The sequence below is a fragment of the Balaenoptera acutorostrata genome, chromosome 2 (genome assembly GCF_949987535.1).
Source record: "Balaenoptera acutorostrata chromosome 2, mBalAcu1.1, whole genome shotgun sequence".
In the NCBI taxonomy this organism is placed as follows: Eukaryota; Metazoa; Chordata; class Mammalia; order Artiodactyla; family Balaenopteridae; genus Balaenoptera; species Balaenoptera acutorostrata.
The window spans coordinates 152,775,875-152,798,756 of record NC_080065.1 but is presented as its reverse complement, the minus strand read 5'-3'; positions in this window follow the sequence as shown (position 1 = coordinate 152,798,756).

Here is a 22,882-nt window from a genome sequence, read left to right as displayed (position 1 = left end):
ATGGTAATGACTCTTTCCTTTGGTAACACTATTAGATATCATGCATCTTATCTTCTGGATATTGAAAAACACTAAGACTTGTTACTGACAAAAAAGCTGAAGAAAACACAGAGGCTTTATGTCTAGTTATCCTTCATTATTACACATTATATCTATATGGAATTATAATGATACACAGTCTTTTATGATTAGTTTTCTCATTACCATAATATTTTCAAGGTCATCTGTGTTATAACATGTATCAGTATTTCACTTATTTTTACTGTTGAATAATAGTTCATTGAATGGATATACCACATTTATCCATCCATCAGTTGATAGATATCTGGATTGTTTACACTTTTTGGCTACTATGAATAATGTTGCTATGAACACACATGCACAAGTTTTGTATATTTATGTAAAATTTTTGGGTGGATGTGTGTTCTCATTTATCTCGGGTATATGATAACTTGGGGCATATGATAACTCTATGTTTAGCTTTTTGAGGAACTGTTTTCTAAGGTCATTGCACCAATTTAGATTCCCGCCAGCAATGTACAAGACTTCCAATTTCTCTACCTCCTCAACATTTATTATTGTCTGTCTTTTTTAATGTATCAATCCTAGAGGGTATGGAGTGGTATATCTCATTATGTTTTTGATTTGCATTTCCCTAGTGACTATTGATGTTGAGTATCTTTTAAAGTGCTTATTTGTCATTTGTACATAGTCTTTGAAGAAATATCTATTCTGATCCTTTGCTCATTCTTTAATGGGATTATTTTTCTTTTGATTGAATTTTTAAAGTTCTTTATATATCTAAGATACAAGTCACTAGACATATGATTTGCAAATATTTCTCTCATTCTGTGGGTTGCTTTTTCACTTTCTCTATTGTGTATTCTGAGGCATAAAAGTATTTCATTTCAATGATGTCTACTTTATCTATTTGCTGCTTGTCAAATCTAAAAAAAATGAAAAACTGCCTAACCCAAGGTCACAAAGATTTACTCCAATGTGTTCTTCCAGGATTTTAAAAGTTTTAGCTCTTACATTTAGGTCTATAATTAATTTTGAGTTAATTTTTTGTGTATGGTGTGAGGTAGGGGTCCAAATTCAATCTTTTGTATGTGGCTATCCAGTTGTCCAACACCATCTGTTAAAAAGACCAGTCTTTCCCCATAAAATTGATTTGCCACCTTTGTAGAAAATCAATTGGCCATAAATGTAAGGTTTTATTTCTGGACTCTCAATTCTCTTCCATTGATCTATATGTCTATCCTCATGCCAGTACTACACTGTTTTGAGTATTACAGCTTTTTAGTAAGTTTTGAAATCAGGAAGTGTGAGTTTTCCAACTTTATTCTTCTTTTATAAAATTGTTTTGGATATGCTCCCTTGCATTTCTACATGAATTTTTGGATTAGTCTGTCAATTTTTGCAAAAAAGCTCACTGGGATTTTGATAGGGATTGTGTTGAATCTGTAGATCAATTTGAGGAATATTGCCATCTTAACAATATTAAATCTTCTGATTCATGGTCATTGGATGTCTTTCCATTTATTTAGATCTTCTTTAATTTCTTCCAAAATTTTTGTAGTTTTCAGTGTACATGTCTTACACTCCATAATAATTATTTTATTCTTCTTAATGCTATTGTAAATGGTATTGCTTTCTTAATATCATTTCCATAGATATATTCCAAAATTTAATGCATTAAACGTAAATGATTTAGGCAATTGTCTTGGAAGGAAATATGGCACATTGCTAATTTTATGCAAAGTTGTATAATGCCAAGGATGTTTTCCATTTTTAATTTCTACCATAGTATTCCTGTTGCAGTATAAGAAAATTAAGCAACAACAACTGAAGAAGTTAAATCAGGAACATTTCTCCCACAGGCAGTAAAATACCAAATGTTTAAAGAGGATGCTAAAAATGATGAGGGTTAAACTCTCTTCTTCTCCCTTTGTTTTAGGTGACATCTCTCTCTGGAAGCATACTCTCATATTAGGTCCTAATATGCACAATTTTCAGTATAGGATTCCTGAATTAGAAAAGCAAAGAGATCTCCAAAAATTAGAGCAAATCCTATAGAAAATGCAAACATAAATTTAACCTTGGAAGTTTAGATCAAGGCAGGTCTACGGACAGTGTATTTTGAAGCACAACACATTCTTATTCATACTATGTTCAGTGATGCTATTCATTATAATCATTGTGTTTCATGATACTGTCTTGCAGAGATGTATTTTATATATTTTACTGACTAAAGTATTGTATCCTTATAGCTTTAAAAGATCAGAGCAACCAACCTACATTTTTATTTTTAATTGATAATTTAGCCTTTTTAAACATACGAATGAAAATATACCTGCTAATAAGGCTTCTAGCAGTGGTCTGCCCTTTCCGGTCATTGCTTTATATCCTTTCTCCTTAAATTATAAAAGGAGAGGCAGGTGTGTTGGGGATATACAGCTGGGTTATTTCTCGAAACAGCTGGTGCCAACTTGTCAAAAGAAAAGATCTCCTTTTCAAATATGTGCAAACCTTGTGTAAGTAGATATAACGTAAGCTCGGTACCCACTGTTATTGATTCTGCTCATCGACAGCTGAGGTGTTTAATACATTCATCATGTTTGCAATGCCATTTTCAAACTCTGAGGATTCAGCATTCTGTTTGTCTCAATGGTGCTCTTCAGAGAGCAAAGGCTAACCAGCCCTGTAGTTGTGAGGGCTCTGACAGAAGCCTGAGTGAGGAAAATGGAGCAGAGAAGCCAGCAGATATGTTCTAACCTGCCACAAATAATGATTTTTAAAAAGCCCCAGAAGAACGCGCTTTGCTGCTTTACATAATGCTATAATGCATTAACTCATGTAATATGACTAGCAAAAGTTTATTTATTCATTTATTTCTGCCGCAGGCAAATAGTGGATAAATGCTTACAATAGCAGGTTAGCAGGTGTTTCAGCTACAGCCATTAGTACCTCCTTGATCTACAGTAACTGTTTGAGGGCTTGCCTAGTTCTAGCCCGCATGGAAATTGTCAAAGCCTTTAGTGATTTGCAGAAAATAAAAAAGACTGAGATTTTAAACTGTAGTATTTAAATAGATAGAGGATTTGGTACATTCACGCTTGGATAATTAGTTCACAACAGATTAGGCCATAGTCATACTATATGTAATCTATACATCAAGAACTTCATCATCATTTTTACTGGCCACCCATCTTCTCATTTATTTACTTATTTGGAAAAATATCCTGGGATGGTGCTCAACTGCCTCACTAATGTACTCTGTGCTAATAAATTTTTAGATACTCCTTCAGCAGTTCACTCTTCTTATTTGGCATAATATACCTTCAGGCTACTGAGTGCATCTATAGGTTTCCTTCTCTCCATGATACATCGTCCTGTGTGCATAGCAGCTCACTGAACTGAACTGATGTAAATGTGGCTTGAAATGTTAAACACAACTTGTAATATCAAAGGTTTTCATATCAAATAATTTTGTTGCTAGAGAATCCTAGGGAGATTAAGGATGCACATGGTGTCTAAAATGTCCACCAGTTACATGAAATATCCCAGCAGTAGATGGATAATTACCAGCTCACCCTAGGAATACAAAGAAAACACAGCCAGTTTATCCTGTCCATGTAAACAGACTGGAGAGTTTTTCTGGGAATTAGATCCATATAAAACTTACTGAATACAGAATCAAAAATAACTGCAGACATCTGGCAGATAGAAGCTGTTATGATGGGGCCTTGAGGTAGTATCTTCCTTACAACTAGTCATCACAATTTTCTAAGCCCAGCTAAGAAGCAAAATGTGTAAGGCTGAGCTTTCAAACTAGCCTCTGTCAACTTCTCTCAGAACCCTGTGAAATAAGTTTTTCATAACTTGTAATGCTAAACTGATTTTCAGGGTATGTTTACACCGCTGTTCTGTACTCAGCGTGGGAGGATTCCTGACTCTGGGCTGACTGGGGGAGGTAGGAAGGCCACATGTCATCCAAACTGACTTGAAATGAAGGTTTCTGAAACCAACACACTGGAGTTTCCTGGTTAGTGAGACTCAGACTGGAATAATGTACCTAAAGCTCACTGCCAAAGGAGGTGTTGCTGGAGACAAATATGTAGTGCTGAGATGCAGGATAAGGATGCTGGCCACCAGCAAAGCACAGAGCAATGGTTCTGAACTGGGGACAGTTTTGAGCCTCAGGGAACATCTGTCGATGTCTAGAGACAGTTTTGGTTTTCACAACTAGGGGGTGGGGTGGGTAGGTGCTACTGGCATCTGGTGGATAGAGGCCAAAGATGCTGCTAAACATCCTGCCATACACAGGATGGCCCTAACAACAAAGAATTTTCCAGCCCCGAATGTCAATACCGCTGAGTCTGAGAAACCCTGGTATAGAGTAATGAGGCAACTACCTCATTGACTCAGAGCGAGTGGAGATTTGGGACTGAATTGTCCAAATAATTACCCGAAACTCTCCACTTGGCTATGTCAATGGGGGGCTGGTCTGAGACCACAAATAAAGATGCCTTTGCTTGAGTTAATCAGTATAAACATCCAAAGGTTATGAAGGTTCTTTCACAGTGCAGGCAGAGATCAGCCAATCAATTGTATCTGGTTTTAATCCATCATGAGGGGGCAATCATTCCCACAGGTACAGACACAGTGAGGTGACGTTTCTGAGCTCTAACATTACAGCAAGGGACATGCTAATTCACTGGTGTTGCAACCTCATTCCAGCAAGTACTATTATTCAGTTAAGGTTTATAAAGTGTTGTGAAGAGAGAGAACGCTTATATAAATGTTAAGTGTCATTACTATTGTTATCTTTCTGAGGAACTCCTTCTGTAAGTGACGTTACAGTATAAAAACACACACAGACATTACTTCGTACCCATTTGTAGTCTTGAGGGGAGGTTGCTATAATGAGTAATTCACATTGTGTCATCTCCTTTACACTCCGAGTTAAAACAAATTAAATAAAGCTTAATTAGAGAGTGTTTTATGCACTACAAAAATGCAGCTGAGTGATATTCTGAGTAAATGCAGGTTAGTTACTGAAGGAATAATATTGAAAAGCCTCCAGAATCATAAAATCATTCCATGATCTTAAACTTACGGATAAAACAGATAAAATCCCTCAATATATTTTGATTTTTTTCAACTGTCTCTCTTCTTTGGTGTTACATTTAAAACAATACATTTTAAGATTTCCCCATTTTTAGTGAATGTTTGCCATCTTAGCATTTTCATGTTACTAAAATTTCTTTTTAACTTTAGTAGTGCAGAGAAGGGTCTCAACATACTGTGTGAGAAAATAAAATAACAATTAATAACCAGATAAAAACCTTTTTAACAAGGCCTAAAACATGCTAATAGAGTGACTGCTTAAAGTATAGTATGATAGTATGACATGTATACACTGGTGTGTATAAAGTTGATGCCTGATAAGGGCCTGCAGTATAAACAAACAAACAAAACAACTAATACTGAACTTTCATTGGGTTATTTGTATGGAAATATGTTAATATAAATGTTTCAGACATTACATGAAATTTCTGAAAATCTTATATTTGTATTGGTATGGAAATATGTATGGAAATATGTTAATATAAAGGTTTCGGACATTACATGAAATTTCTAAAAATCTTAAAAAAAAAATAGTATGATATATTTGTAAATTATTTTAGGTTTAAGTTTGCAGTGGTAGTTACCTTCTACAATGGCAAGCTTGTCTTAGGATTCTGATTCAGGTGGAAACTGTCAAACTGTCAACGAGTGTAGTAGTCCTATCTTGACTGTCATGCCTAAGGCAGTGTTGAAGACACCGATAACAATATGGCACCACTAATGATTCAATCATTAGGAGAACACAGGCGGACACGGTTTATGCTTGCGTGTGTACGCTGACTGTGTAGTTCTATTAGCCTCTTTCATTTTTATAGAAATATACAGGAAAACTAGGTTTCCCAGTTTAATACTTTCCTGCTACTTTTCACCCACATCAAATCAAACTCTTTGACCCACTTCCCCCACCCCTCCATTACTTAAGGTATCTTTTACACTGTCAGAGACAGGAAGATTTAAACTAAGGATTTATGGCAGAAGCAAATTTCTAAAAGAAAAGAAAGGAAAATGTCATCTGTGCGCCTCTATGCAAACGCGAAAACTACAGCATAGTTACACTCTTGCATTTCTATACATGCTAATTTGTCTACTCGGAGCCAAAGCAAGATATGTCTTGATGCTCAGCATCTGCCTTTACCCACTTTCCGTGCTCGGCCAACTGACCAGCAAATGAAACATTACTTAAGGCACTGGCATCATTGTAGAGTATGTCATCTGATCAAAAAGAAAAAGGGAAAGAGGAGAGAGAAGGCAGTTTTGATGAACTTATCTAGAGTTTTACAATCAAAAAAGTTGGAAAGCTATTTTAATTTCCACATTTATGTAAATTTTGAGTTAGATTTTGTTTTCTCTTATTTTGAATTATGTATAGCTGTTGACAATGTGGTCAATTCCCTGGTTAGAACCAATAAGGTCTTAATCTGTTCCTGCCTCCATCTTCCAACACTCAAACATGGTCAAGGGAAAAGTATGGACCAAGTGGTAATTGACCAGGGATGGAGATCAAAACTGGTATGGACAATCATGGCAGGAAGAATTGCAAATGGACTGAACTGATATTCTTCAACATTCACAATGACCCATTATTTCATTCCTATGGCTAACCAAGATATAGTTGGAGAGGGCCTCCATTTTCCCAAAGAGGAGATCTACAAAGCAATGTTTGGGGCTAGTGTGAACATGTATACTTTTCGAGCTACAGTTGAAATCATCAAATGTCTACTTATATTTATCAATTTAGTTACACATACCTATTCAAGATTAGATGTTTTTAAACATTTTATTTACATATATTTACATATTGTACCAAGTACAATTCAATGCTTTTTAAGATATTCAGAGTTTCATTAAGAAGCTTAAACCCTTTGACTGTCACCTCTCTATCAGTCCATCACTTTTTCCAGCCTCAGGCAACCAGTAATAGGCTTTCTCTCACTACAGTGTTCCCTGTTCCAGTCATTTTATAGGAAAGGAATAATATATGGTATTTTGTAACTGAGTTATTTTTTAAAAATTTTTATTGGAGTATAGTTGATTTACAATGTTGTGTTAGTTTCAGGTATACAGCAAAGTAAATCAGTTCTACATATACATATATCCACTCTTTTTTTTCACATTCTTTTCCCATATAGGCCATTACAGAGTATTGAGTAGAGTTCCCTGGGCTTATTTTACTTAGCATAATGTTTTCAATCTTCATCTATGTTGTAGCACATATCCATCCTCCATTCGTTTTTAGGGCTCAATAGTATTTCATTGTATGCATATACCACTTTCGATTATCCATTAGTCAGTTGATGGACATCTGCATTGTTTCTACGTCTTAGCTATTATGTATAATGCTGCTATAAACATTCATGTACAGTTTTTGTTTGAACATATATGCAGAATCAGATATTTTAAAATTATTAACCTAGGAATATTTTCATATTTTCACATTTTCTGAAACAATTTTATTCAAACTCTTGAGTGGCATTTTCAACATCAGTCTTCATCACCAATAAAGTCACTTTTTGACCTACTTAACAGTTTTTCCAGTTCACATCATTTTCACTTTATTCTAGTTTTTTAGAAATAGAGAATTTTTCTTAATTTTTTTTTTTTTTTGCCACGCCATGCAGCTTGCAGTTTTCATAAAACATTTGAACACTTTGTTTGCTGGTTTTCCCACTCTTATGCAAAGTTCACACATATGATCTCCAAGATGTAACCCACTTACTTGACTGCTGTTGAGAGGAACTTCTCAATGTTTGTTTACAATGGCATCCAACACTTACAAGTGTGAGGTAAGACAAGAAGAATGTGTTAATTTTGTGTTATGTTTCTTTATTATTTAAGAATCCAAAGGATGCTTTTCCAAAGAAGGTGTGCCAACCGACCGGCAGTGTGTGAGAGTTCCAGGAGCTCCACTTCCTTGCCAGCATTTCGTATTCGCAGGCTTTTTATTTTTAGGCATTCTGCTGGGTGTATAGTCAAATCACATTGTGGGTTTAATTTGCATAACCCTGATAACTAATGAGACTCACACAATAAACATATGTGTATCAGGCATCTTTTATGAAATGACTGTTCAAGTACTTATCCATTTTTTTTCCCCTATTGTGCTCTCTCTCTTTTCCTAAATGATTTGTAGGAGACCTCTGTATATTTTGGATTTAAGCCCTTTGTGTGTAATATGTAATGAAAATATATTCTCCCACTCTGAGGCTTAATTTTTCACCCCATTAATCCTATGCTTTAATATATCAATGTTCCTAATATAAATGCAGTCCAATTACCAATTTTCTTTATGTTTATGACTATTATATTCCTTAAAAAATTTTCCCTATGCCAAATATTGTGTTCTAGAAAGGTTTTTGTTTTATCTTTCACAACTTAAGTTACAATTCACCTGGAATTAATTTCTGTGTATGATATGAAGTTGGGTCATTTTTTTTCTATGAGGATTTCCAAATGAATAAGCAGCATTTATTGAAAAGACTGTACTTATCCCATGCTGCAGTACCAACTTTGTCATAAATCAAGAATCAGTACATGGATAAAGCTATTTATGGAATTTTTGTTTCATTGCTTAGTTTGTCTACATTTACAGCAATACTGTTCTGCCTTAATTATCATAGCTTTAAAATAAAGTCTTGTTACTGGGTGGAATAACTCTTCCAACTTCATCTTTTCTAGATTATACTGTTTATTATTGGCCCTTGGCATTTCCATATGCATTTGCCATCAACTTGTCAAGTTCATCAACATGTCAAGTTATACCAAGTAGAAGAAAAATTTTAAAACCTCTACTCAATTTATTTAGATCATCTTTATCTTCTCTCAATACTATATTATTTCATTTGGAGAGTTATGCATGGCTTTCATTAGATTTGTTCCTAGGTGGCTTGTTTTTCTGGCACTATCATAAATGGTGTGGTTTTATAAAATTCATTTTCTAATTGCTTGTTTAGTATAGTCAATACAGTTGATTTTATATACTGACCTTAATAATTCCAACATTTTAAAATCAGCTTTTTTGGACTTTTCATGTAGATTTGTCTGCAAATGAACTGTTTTATTTCTTGGTTTCCAGTTGTTACTTGATTCTTTTTTTTTCCTTGATTTATTATATTGGCTACAACATTTAGTGCAATACTGAACTGAAGTTATGTTAGTAGGCAAACTTGCCTTACACTTGATCTCAGAGAGAAAGCTTGCAATATTTTACATTAAATATAATGTTGGATGTGGTTTATTTTTTAATTTTTGAATTTGTTTTATAAGTTTTATAAATTAAGAAAGTTCTCTTTTCATTTTGCTAAACTTTTTATCAATAAAGAATGTTATATTTTTTAAAAATTTTCTGTATCTCTTGTGAAAATTGTATGATAGTTTTCCCTTTTTCTGTTAGTATGTTGTATTACAGTTATTTTCAACTATTAAATAAACCTTGCATTCAAAGCATAAGCCTATTCATGATGCACTATTCATTTTTTAAATTGCTGAATTTGGTTTGTTAATAATTTGGTTAGGATATTTTCATCTATGTTCATGAGTGATATTGGCCATTAATTTCTTTTCCTTATAATGAGCTTTTCAGGATTTTTGTATCAAGATTATTTATGCTGAACTCATAAAATGGGTATTTCCTCCTTTTTCTAGGTTTTGAAAGAATCTGTGCTAGATTAACATCATTTCTTCCAAAAATGTTTGCTAGAATTTCCTGGGCCTGAAATTTTATTTTTTGGAAGATTTTAATGTATAAATTAAATTTAATAATTAGATATGCTTAGATTTAAAATTGATTCTGTAAATGTATATGTTGATTGGCATAAAGTTGTCATATCTTTATCCTTTTAATATCTGTAGATATGGAGTTTTGACATTTTTCATTCCTGACATTTGTAGACCTTCTCATCATATCCTCTATGTCTTTTATACTTTCTTGTGATTTTCTATACTTTTGTCTATGATTTATTTTGGACATTTTCTTATTTATCTTCCAGTTTACTAAGTCTGTCTGTGTCTAATCCACTGATAAAGTTACCTACTGAGTGTTTAATTTTGGTTATTCTATTTTCTCAGCTCTCAAATATCTATTTTTTTTCTTATTTTCACTTTTTCCTATAATTTTAGCATTTTCTTTTGTTTTCTTGATCATAGCAATTATGGTTACTTTAAAATCTATATTCCATAACTTTAATATCTGAAGTCTCCATGAAACTGTTTTTACTCTCTTTTGTTTCTGTTGGCATTTATTCATGCTGTAAGTTATTTGTGCTGGCTTTTATTTATGTTATCTCATAAATTTGTACGCTTCCTTTTAAAAATGTGTACTAAACATTTAATTAAACAAATGTAGAAATTTAAGTCTTGGATAATGTTATTTTTCCTCTTGATAAAAAAAGTAATATTTATTTTCATAAGATGCCCAGGGGCACAATTAACCTATGATTCTTCCATCCAATTTCCAATTTAGGTTAGTTTGAAAGCGATCTGCAGTCCCTGTGAGAATTTATCTAGTTTCTGCTACTCTAAGGATTCAGTCCTACAGAGTCACAAACCAAAGTGATCAGAGTTTGACAACAGCCTCCTTTCCTTCCCCTTGTGGGCTCTGACCTCCTGTCTGGTCCATGAGCTATTTAATAGTGCTGCATAATCTTCAGTCTCTCAGGTGATTAGCTTAATGATCAGAAAACACTCCAGGAAAAACAGCCCTAAGAACAGGATCCTTCTCAGGCCCTCCACCATCTTATAGATCCCAGCCAAGCAACATTATTTGTTCTCCAAAGGTTTCAAATAGGCATTTTTACATTTTAAGTTTTCTAGCTGTCTTCATAAGAAATTTAGTCCAGGGCTTCCCTGGTGGCGCAGTGGTTGAGAATCTGCCTGCCAATGCAGGGGACACGGGTTCGAGCCCTGGTCTGGGAGGATCCCACGTGCCGCGGAGCAACTAGGCCCGTGAGCCACAACTACTGAGCCTGTGCGACTGGAGCCTGTGCTCCGCAAAAAGAGAGGCCGCGATAGTGAGAGGCCCATGCACCGCAATGAAGAGAGGACCCCGCTTGCCACAACTGGAGAAAGCCCTCGCACAGAAACGAAGACCCAACACAGCCAAAAAATAAACAAATAAATAAACAATAAAAGTGTTTAAAAAAAAAAAAAAAGAAATTTAGTCCAAATTTCTTGGCAATTTATTAGTAGAAGCTGAAGTCTAAGTAATCTTTACAATAATATAAAATAATACAATTTTTCATAATAATGTAAAAGTTTATATGATTTAGATCAAAAGCTGAAATAGTTAGCATTTAGATTTTCTTTAGTAAAGTAAGTTGATTAAAAAAGTAATGTTGGGACTTCCCTGGTGGCGCAGTGGTTGGGAATCCACCTGCCAATGCAGGGGACATGGGTTCGAGTCCTGGTCCAGGAATATCCCACATGCCACAGAGCAACTAAGCCCGTGCACTCTAGGGCCCGTGAGCCACAACTACTGAGCCCACATGCCTAGAGCCTGTGCCCCACAACAAAAAAAGCCACCGAAATGAGAAACCCACGCACCACAACGAAGAGTAGCCCCCGCTCGCCACAACTAGAGAAAGCCCGCGCCAGCAACGAAGACCCAACGGAGCCAAAAATAAATAAATAAACAAATAAATAAATAAATTTATAATAAAAAGTAATGTTGCATATTACTAAATGATCAAAGTATGAGAAAAGGTAAAGGAAATTTTAAGACAATATTAATATTACTAAAACCGATTGACAAAATAGCTAATATAGTTAAACAGCATAGAAAACCAGTATTTATTAACAAATATGGTCCACTAATTAAGAATGTATATATATATAACTTGTAATATATATGTATGCCTATTATTTGATTCCAGGTTTACAAGCAGATGCTGAAAGCTAATGAACCCACCATGCACACTACTGATCACATTTTGAATGTTTTTGCTCTCTTTTGCTGTATTAGTACAGTGAGTAATTCATTACTCCTGTCCACAATTAAAACGTAACCATCTTTGAAGTAAATGGGAAAAAACCTCACTATATATTCATTCTTTGAAAGATGTAATTCTAACAGGCTTTAAACTTTTTTTCCCCTCCTTCCAGTGACTCAATCCAATCCTCCCAAATACTACTAAAAACAAACACTATTTTCTAGCCTCTGGTTCATAAACTCACAAAACTTAATGAAAAATAAAATTGAGGCAGGGTTGGAATGAAGTAGGGTAGAATTCAGAAACCATGAGTTTTACTATCTAGTGGCAATAATAGATAATTAGCTGAAAGCTAATTTAAGCATATGTATCTTGTCTGGGTTGAAATAAACCTATAGAAGTAGGGCTTCTGAAGAGATTCATGAGGCTAAGGGAAATTAGTTTATCTTTAAGGCTTTGATAGGGACCTGTTTTCTCCTCTATTCCTTATTAGCTGTGTAACCTATTAGAACTTATTTATCTCTTTTTCTGTAAAGGGTAATAATAATTCTACTTCTTGGGATTGCTATGAAGATTGATCAATACATATCAAATCTTAAAACGATGAAGAGAACACAGTACACACTTGGAAAGGGTTATATATCATTATTGTCATCCTCATCACTAAAAGTTAGACAGCTTGAAGATTTCATCATGGGTCCAGGAAATCTGAGAAGGTCAGAAACATAAGAGGAGTCTACTTTACATGAACATCACACAAAATATACATCCCCCAGAAAAAATGCATAAGTCCCCTTCCTATCCATTGTGAAGAAGTCATTTTTGTGACCTCTACAAACCTCCTTTAAAACAAGCTAGACATGTTACACTGCTCACTCCCAATGGAATCTTCTGGCTTCAGAAGAATAAAGTACTATGAACAGGATTTGTTTGATCTTCTCTAGGTAACTTCAGGACCCACAGGAGTTGTTTTTTTTTTAACTTTATTTTTTTAACATTTAATTAAATTAATTTATTTTGGCCTCACCGCACAGCATGCGGGATCTTAGTTCCCTAACCAGGGATCAAACCTGCACCCCCTGCTGTGGAAGTGCAGAGTCTTAACCACTGGACCACCAGGGAAGTCCCCCCACAGGAGTTCTTAAAAGATGGGGGAACCAATAGTTTAAATACCCATAGTCTGGCCTATAAACACAATTTGAACTACATTACAACTTAGAAAGTCATGTTATGAGCTGATGAACATGAGAGAGTGAGAAATACGTGACTTACAAATGAATTTTGGATCACGCCTATCTCAGAAGGTAGAGACTCCCTATGTAAATATAAATTCATTTCCTTTTCATATTTAGTAGCCTCCTTCTTGTTTCAATGAGTATAGTCTGACTTTTCTCAGGGACTCAACTTGTCACCTTTAATAGAGCAGGTAATTGACAAATGTTTTCCATAAAAGGTCAGAGAGTAAATACCTTAACTTTTTCTGGCCATGTGGTCTCTACTGCAACTACTCAAGTCCAGTGTTGAAGTACAAAAGTGGCTATAGGCAATGTGTAAACAAATGGGCATTGCAATGTCACAATAAAACTTTATTTACAAAAACAGGTGGGTGGCTGGAGTTGACCCACACTGGCCATAGTTTGCCAATCCCTGAAAAGGAACCAATGGTCAAAGATTTTCTAACATAGCCCAGAAACTTCCTTGGTTTTAACACTGCTCTCATTTACAACTATGACTTGGGAAAAGGGACATACATTTAGTCTATATAAAGTTACACCAGTATTCCAATCACTCTGACAAAGGGACTGCCTTTGTTGCCATTAACCACAGTTTGAAATCTTCATGTGGCTTTCTTTTAGGGCTAGCCTGTGAGATATTTATTATTTATTTAAAGAATGGAATCTTGTGACAAAAGAAGGTATGCATTATTCAAACCTGTAGTAATTTTTTTAAGTCTCCATTATATAAAGATACCTTGAGTGTAAGTGTATTTGAAAAGAACTCTTTCTCTCACATTGTTATGCAGACATCCTTGAGCAGTAACAAACAGTTTGCACATCTGATTCTTTTCAGTATTTTCTCACCAACACTTTTATGAAAAATAGTCTGTTTTTAAAGATAATTTGAAAACTACCAGACTTCATATTGTAGGGACTACAGTTTGAACTTATCAAGACTATAAAGATATTTTATAAAGAGGGAGATAGGGAAAGCACTAGAAGGCACTACTCTTGTTTTCTTTCTCCCCTCCCCACCTTTTTCTTTTAGAGGAAAGTACAGAGGAAGTCTTGAAAAATTGAAATCATCCTTTCAGCTTTAGTTCTTGACTTTGTGATTTTTTTTTTCTTTTTCTTGAAAGGCGTGATTTCATAGCATTTGACAATACTGAGGTAGGTACGGTTTACTTAATGATTGGGACAAAGGACTGAAGCCAAAATCCTAAGCATAATTTAAATTTTGACATTGACTTCCCGTCTGGACTGAAAAAAACTGGCTTTCTCCTTAACTTGTTATTTACCTATCTTGTTGCAATATAATGAAAATTAATTAATCGGTGTTAGTAAAACACTTAGAAGATGAGAATGCCTTATAAGTGCTAGATATCATTAAAGATGTCCCTGTTGGAATGAATGCTTCCTGCCAAAATACTTTTAGAAAGAATACTGCCTTGCATTTAAAACCCTAATTTAATTTTCAGTAAAATGTTATTGCTTTTTTGTTAAATAGATTGAAGAACCATAAAGTCTTTGATCAAATAAATGCTACAATGGATGGATTATTGTCACATTTTGGTTGGAACAAACACTAGATATTGATCTTGGTGATGTTTTATTCATATTAGAAATTATGTCAATACAAGCCATTTGGATAGATGGAGAGTCATATACTTAACTACAGAATTTAACTACCTGTCCTTGTTTTCTTAATTTTCCCAATTCATTAAAGCACCATTTTTATTAGTAAAACCAAAAATTAATGACCTTGATGCTAGCTTACATCATTGGGCTTTCCAGTGACATTTTCTACATCACCTGCAAATTAGCCTTCTGAGCACACAAATTCATTCTCTTTCTCTCCCCTGAATCTTTACATGAAACCTGCTTTGACATTACTGATAACAGACCAGAATTTAATGATTTTCAAGTAAAATGCTACTGGTAAATATAACTGCATAAATTGCCTCAAATTTGTGAATAGTGCTAAATTAAACATTAATATAATTAATGGAGTGTAGCACTACCTTTCCTTCAGATAAATCCTGCCTCATATCTGTTTAAAATAAAGATGTTTTAATTGGTATGTTGTAATGGACTTTCACTGCTTTTAATAGGCAAAGTGATAAAACAAATTCTCTATGAACTTGACTATTTTTAGTTTGGGTTTTGTGTTTGTTCAATCATCTGAAAATTAGTGGCTAAACCTGAGAATACACCCCCTCACCCCCTAAGAAAGTATACAGCATATAAATTGCTTCTTTGGATCTGGTAGCATTCAGATGTGTAATACTGTTTTTTAAATGCTGTCTTGTTCTTGTTCTGAGGCCCTGGCTAAAGGCCAGTTAATTCTTCTTCTTGAGCAGCTAAGTCCACACCCCAGAACATCTCCCATGTCAGGCACTCACACTCCTGGCCACTATAAGCCCACTGTAATCACCGCAAGGCCAGGTACCAGACAATGAGGTACAAGCCCTCTGCCCCAGAGCCCCCCTGAAATCATTCACACTAGCCAGTCCTAGGCCTTTTTACCCTGATTTGCCATTTCTTCCCTTGGAAACCACAGTAAAGGTGCTTGCATGCAGTTCCCATCTTCCTCTGCCTTGTGACAGACCCCAGCGACCCCACGTGTGCCATGTACCACTCTCTAGTGCGACACGTATGCTCAACCTTGGGAACTGAGTAGAATGAACTATCTTTTCAATGGCAGTCATCTCCTTATCTATTAGCCTTATCATATACCTAAATTATAAATCCTATTCAAACAAGGTAGAATTATTTTGTTTTGCCTTTTTATTTTTCCCCTTCTCCCTCCTTCCCTCCTTCTTTCCTTCCTTCCTTCCTCCCTCCCTCCCTCTCTCCCTCTCTACATCCCTCAATTCTTCCTCTCCTTCTCCCCTCCCTTCCTTCCACCAAGCACAAGTAGGCACCTGTGCTCTCAGACATGAAGATGCTTCTTTATAATCTGTACATTTTGACAGATTTTAACACTAAGAACAGAGTAATAAGTGGAATACCAAACAGTTTGCCCCAGTGAGGATTCAGCAGGCATTGTTGTGGTACCAAGAATAGGGTCATGTGAAAGGGATATTTTATCGAACTGGGCAGTGAAGCGTTGACCAGCTCAATGAAGCCACCTCAAGTGGATTCATGAACATTGTTGGTGACTTGCCTTGTATTTTCACAGGTGTTTTCTGATGCCTCCCATGCCACCACCTGCCTAACTTCCAATAACTCCTGTCATGAGGCACACGAAGGAACTGTAAGTGTGTCACTGTGATAAGCATGTCTCATCCACGCAAAATGGGGAAAAAGATTAGATGCCACCATTGTAAAAGGAATTTAATTTGTGGAGAGAGCAGTCAACATTTAGTGCTTAGCTCAAATGCTATTTTCTCAGGAAGACTTCCCCCAACTTCTCAAATAAATAGACTGCAGTTACAGCTTTGGGGGAGGAGACACAGAATAATGTACCATTTTTATCAGGTCATAGCAAGGATGGCTTATCACTGTTGACACTGAATTTGGTCACCTGTCTGAAGCAGGGTTTGTCAGATTTCTTCACTGTACAATTACTCTTTTTTCCCCCCTTTTCAGACTGTATTCTTTGGAAGGAAGTCATTACACACAGCCCACACTTTAGGAGTGGGGAGCTTCGTTCCAACTCCTTGAGAACAGGCTATGTACATAAATTGTTCAGAATTCTTCTGCATAGGAGATTTGTCTCTTCTCTCCCATTGATTTATTTATTCAATAATTTATTTATATCAGCGTAAAATTATGAATATTTATTTTATACTTTAGGTCATATTCTAATTTGTTTTATTTTATTGCTTAGTTTCAGCTTTGGCCCTTGAATATTCTTTTAGTTCACTCTTATGTCCCTTTAATATACCCCCATCATTGTGCTTTGTTTTGTTTGTCTATTTGTTTTTTGTTTTGTTTTTAGCACTGTCTTACTCTCTTGTACTATAAGATGCTCATCTTCTACATTTTCTGCCCCAAACCTAGAATCAGTCATTTCACAAAGGAGCCCTAGTTCTCTTCACTGAAGAATGGTATTAGAAACAAAAACCTGGGTAGTAGGTGTGCTCACTGCTACTGAGGTGTCATTGCTTCTATGCTTAACAGAGCAATGGAATATATGAATATACTAACTAGAGTATATATACATAATTATAAATACTTCCATATTTAACCATCTGTAACTATATTAAGCTAAATATGAGTTCATATTGATGTCTCCAACTCTTAGTCCATTATCACCTGGGTCATTCTAGACTTTCCCCTTTGCTTACCTATAAATTCCCACTTCAACAGTGAGAAACCTGGCTACCACCATTTGTCATTCATTTACTTAATTTTTCCATTTCAGGATACATGGATATCAGTTTCAGCATTGTTAACTCATACATCTGTGTGAATCAACTTTATCACCTAGAGTACAGTGCTTATGTATAGTTTGTTTTGACTTTATTCTTGCAGACTCTACTCATATCCAATGTTACTTAGGTCAGCACCTTTTCTCCTGTGTGAATATTTTGTAGATTTGTAATACACTTAAGATTTTTTAAAAAATCACATTCTGATTTCCACCCTGGAACCCCCTGAACAATTAAATTAATTTTTTAAAACTTGTGTACATTTCACTCTTTGTGCTATAAAGTTCTATGGGTTTTGACTAATGCACAGTGCCATGTACCCATGACTATGCTGTCACACAGGATAGTTTTACTGCCCTAAAAATTCCCGTGTTTCACCTATTCAACACAACTCCACACCTTGAATCCCTGGCAACCACTGACCTTTATATTATTGTTCGAGTTTTACCTTTTTCAACATGTCATATAGTTGCAATCATATAATTTGTAAACTTTTCAGACTGGATTTTCTCACTTAAAATCAATTAAAAATTAAAAAATAAAATGTTACCATAATTTGTTTCTTTTCCAACACTTTTTTCTTTATATAGATCTAAATTTCTGACATACATTTTCCTTCTACCTGAAAAACTCCTTTTAACATTTCTTACAGAGCAGGTTTGTTGGAGATAAATTCCCTCATTTTTTTTTTCAAGTAAGTCTTTATTTATCCTTCATTTTTAAATGACACTTTTGCTGGATATAGAATTTCAGGTTGGTGGTTTCTTTCAACACTTCAAATATTTCACTCTACCATCTTCTTCCTTGCATGGTTCTGATGAAAAGTCCACTGGATTCTTAAAGGTATATTTATTTATTTATGGTTGTGTTGGGTCTTCATTTCTGTGCGAGGGCTTTCTCTAGTTGCGGCAAGTGGGGGCCACTCCTCATCGCGGTGCACGGGCCTCTCACTATCGCAGCCTCTCTTGTTGCGGAGCACAGGCTCCAGACGCGCAGGCTCAGTAGTTGTGGCTCACGGGCCTAGTTGCTCCGCGGCATGTGGGATCTTCCCAGACCAGGGCTCGAACCCGTGTCCCCTGCATTGGCAGGCAGATTCTCAACCACTGCGCCACCAGGGAAGCCCAGTCCACTGGATTCTTATCCTCCCTAGAGAAAGGGGTGTTCTACCACCCCTGGAATTCTTCAAAAGTTTCTCTTTGTCTTTGGTTTTCTGCAATTTGAATACAATATGCCTAAATGTAGATATTTTGGTGTTAATTCTGCTTGATGTTCTCTAAGTTACCTTCATCTGTGGTATAGTGTCTTTCACTGATTTTTGAAAACTCTTGACCATGATTCCTTCAAATATTTCTTCTGCTTCATTCTCTCTCTCTCTCTCTCTCTCTCTTCTCCCTGGTATACCAGTTGTGTGTATGCTAGATTTTGAAGTTACCAGCAGTCCCTGGATTTCTATTCTGTTATATTTTTTCATTCTTTTACCTCTTTTCATTTCAATTTGGAAACTTTCTACTAATTTATCTTCAAACTTACTGATTCTTTCCTTGGACACGTCCAGTCTACTGATGAGACCACCAAAGGTATCCTTCATTTGTGTTACAGTGTTTTTTATTTCTAGCATTTCTTTCTGATTCTTTCTTAGAATATCCAACTCTCTTACTACATTGACCATCTGTTTTTGCATGTTGTCTTCTTTTTTCTACTAGAGCTCTTAACAAATTGATCATAGTTATTTTAAATTTCTCTGACTGATAATGCCAAAATCTTTACCATATCTAGGTCTGGTTCTCATGTTTCCTTTGTCACTTAGGACCATGTTTTTACTCACTTTTTAGCATACCTTGCAGGTAATAAGAACTGAGATAAATAGGCCTTCAGTTTAAGGTTTTACATGAATCTGGCTTGGAGTTGGTCTGTGCTTTACCTCTGTTATAGCTATAGGTGCTAGAGGCTTCAAAGTTCTCCAGAAGCCTGGATTTTGATACCCATGTTTTCTCTGGACTTCTCTAAGAACTCCTCCTCAGATCAAGTCTGTGTCTTGCAGCTCTTTTAGTTTTAATACACTGCCATTATACTGGAAATGTTTTCATATGGTGATAAAATACAGGACATGGGGAAGCATTTCATAATCATATACTTACATCTCAATCATTTAGTGGTCATGTGTCCCTGGGCCGTGAGCTTCACAAAGTATTTCTTAGATCCTTACCCCACCCCTCCATGGGATATTTCCCCACTTTGGATAAGGTTCTGGTAAAGTATTTTCTGGAGAGCAGACCTTAATTTTGGATAATGTACTAGGCATACTTCATAATGCTTACCCTTCCCCTCCTCTGGCAGAGCCATGAGGGGGATCTTTCCTGGCTTTTTGCCAAGAGAACCTGGTGGGGTTCCTAGAGGTAAAGCTCACTCATGTATAGGGAACCTCGGAGACCAGGGCGCCCCAAGGAGTTGTTCACTCTCAAGCAAATCCACACACAGCCTCCAACAATTCGCTACAATTACCATTTAAGCATTCCTACCCGTTTATGGCTCCAGCACTATCTGCTCCAGTATGCAGAGCTTAGCTATGCCTCTCTGAACTCTCCTTCCTCTCTAGATTTTGCAGTGACACTTCGCCCTGGAACCTCAGTTAACTAATGGATCCAAAACACAAAAATAATAATAATAATCGTTTTCAGTTTATTCAGTTTTTGTTTTTTTTTTTAAGGATGTGAGTGATAATTTCCAACGTCTTAACATGTTGGAGTTAAAACCTGAAGTTTAACAACATATTTATGATGTACTGTTAAGTAAAACAGAAGCATGTTTTAAAACATGATATAAAGTATAAGTCATTTATATTCACATATGTGTATACATAATAAAAAGATAATACCAAATTATTAAGAGTTCTTATTTCAGAGTACTGAGATGAAAGGTTATTTTCTTTTCAGCTACTTCTTTCATTGCACTTTCTAAACTTTCTATAATGAACTACATCATTTTGAAAACGTATTATCTTTATCTTTTTATTAAGATATATTTTAAACACATATTAAAAAAGTAATACACAATTAATTCTCCTTCTTTAGAGTAATTATTTGTCCTGGTATTTCCTAAGCAAGTTTTATATTTTTAGTTGATATGCATGTACATAAAGTTTTCGTGTCTTAAAAATTTACAAAAATGGTATTTACTGTATATATCTTCCTGCACCTTGCATATTCCAGATGAAGATGTATATGCCTACAACCCAGGAATTTCTCTTCTACATAAATGTCCTAAAGATATTCCCTCATGGGTACATAATGAAACACATTTAAAATAAAATTTATTTTTGCACTATTATGTCAGGGTGAGATAAAAAAATTGAAAACAACCTAAATTTCCATCAGTTAGAGAGTAGATAATATATTAGCATATTTGTACAAATACACAGTGTAGAAAAATTAAAATAGAAGAATTAGATATACATGCTCTCAATATGGTTAAATCTCAAATAACATTACATTGACTAAAAAATTATACATATTTAGATAGAAACAGCATTCACTCTATTTTTATTTTTTTAACAATTTTATTTATTTTTTATACAGCAGGTTCTTATTATCTATGTTATATATATTAGTGTATCTATGACAGTCCCAATCTCCCAATTCATCCCACCACAACCACCTACTCCACACCCCACTGCTTTCCCCCCTTTGTGTCCATATGTTTGTTCTCTATATCTGTGTCTCTATTTCTGCCTTGCAAAACTGGTTGATCTGTACCATTTTTCTAGATTCCACATACATGCGTTAATATACGATATTTGTTTTTCTCTTTCTGACTTACTTCACTCTGTATGACAGTCTCTAGGTCCATCCACATCTCTACAAGTGACCCAATTTCGTTCCTTTTTATAGCTGAGTAATATTCCATTGTATATGTGTACCACTACTTCTTTATCCATTCATCTGTCGATGGGCATTTAGGTTGCTTCCATGACCTGGCTACTGTAAATAGTGTTGCAATGAGCACTGGGGTACATGACTCTTTTTGAATTATGGTTTTCTCTGGGTATACGCCCAGTAGTAGGATTGCTGGGTCATATGGTAATTCTATTTTTAGTTTTTTAAGGAACCTCCATAATGTTCTCCATAGTGGCTGTATAGGTTTACATTGCCACCAACAGTGCAAGAGGGTCCCCTTTTCTCCACACCCTCTCCATCATTTGTTGTTTGTAGATTTTCTGATGATGGCCATTCTAACCAGTGTGAGGTGATACCTCATTGTATTTTTGATTTGCATTTCTCTAATAATCAGTGACGTTGAGTAGCTTTTCACGTGCTTCTTGGGCAACTGTATGTCTTCTTTGGAGAACTGTATATTTAGGTCTTCTGCCCATTTTTTGATTGAGTTGTTTGTTATTTCTGCACTATTATATCAGGGCAAGATAAAAAAATTGATATTGAGCTGCATGAGCTGTTTATATATTTTGGAAATTAATCCTTTGTCCGCTAATTCGTTTGCAAACATTTTCTACCATTTTGAGGGTTGTCTTTTTGTCGTCTTTAGAGTTCCCTTTGCTGTGCAAAAGCTTTGAAGTTTCACTAGGTCCCAGTTGTTTACTTTCGTTTTTATTTCCATTACCCTAGGAGGTGGATCAAAAAAGATCTTGCTGTGATTTATGTCAAAGAGTGTTTTTCCTATGTTTCCCTCTAAGAGTTTTATAGTGTCTGGTCTTATATTTAGGTCTCTAATCCATTTTGAGTTTATTTTTGTGTATGGTATTAGGGAGAGTTGTAATTTTATTCTTTTACATGTAGCTGTCCAGTTTTCCCAGCACCACTTATTGAAGGGACTGTCTTTTCTCCATTGTATACCCTTGCCTCCTCTGTCATAGATTAGTTGACCATAGGTGCGTGAGTTTATCTCTGGGCTTTCTATTTGTTCCATTGATCTATATTTCTGTTTTTATGGCAGTACCATATTGTCTAGATTACTGTAGCTTTGTACTATAGTCTGAAATCAGAGAGTCTGATTCCTCCAGCTCTGTTTTCTTCCCTCAAGATTGCTTTGGCTCTTCGAGGTCTTTTTTGTCTCCATAAAAATTTTAAGACTTTTTGTTCTAGTTCCGTGAAAAATGCCATTGGTAGTTTGATAGGGGTTGCACTGAATCTGTAGATTGCTTTGGGTAGTATAGTCATTTTCACAATATTGATTCTTCCAATCCAAGGACATGGTGTATCTCTATATCTGTTTGTGTCAA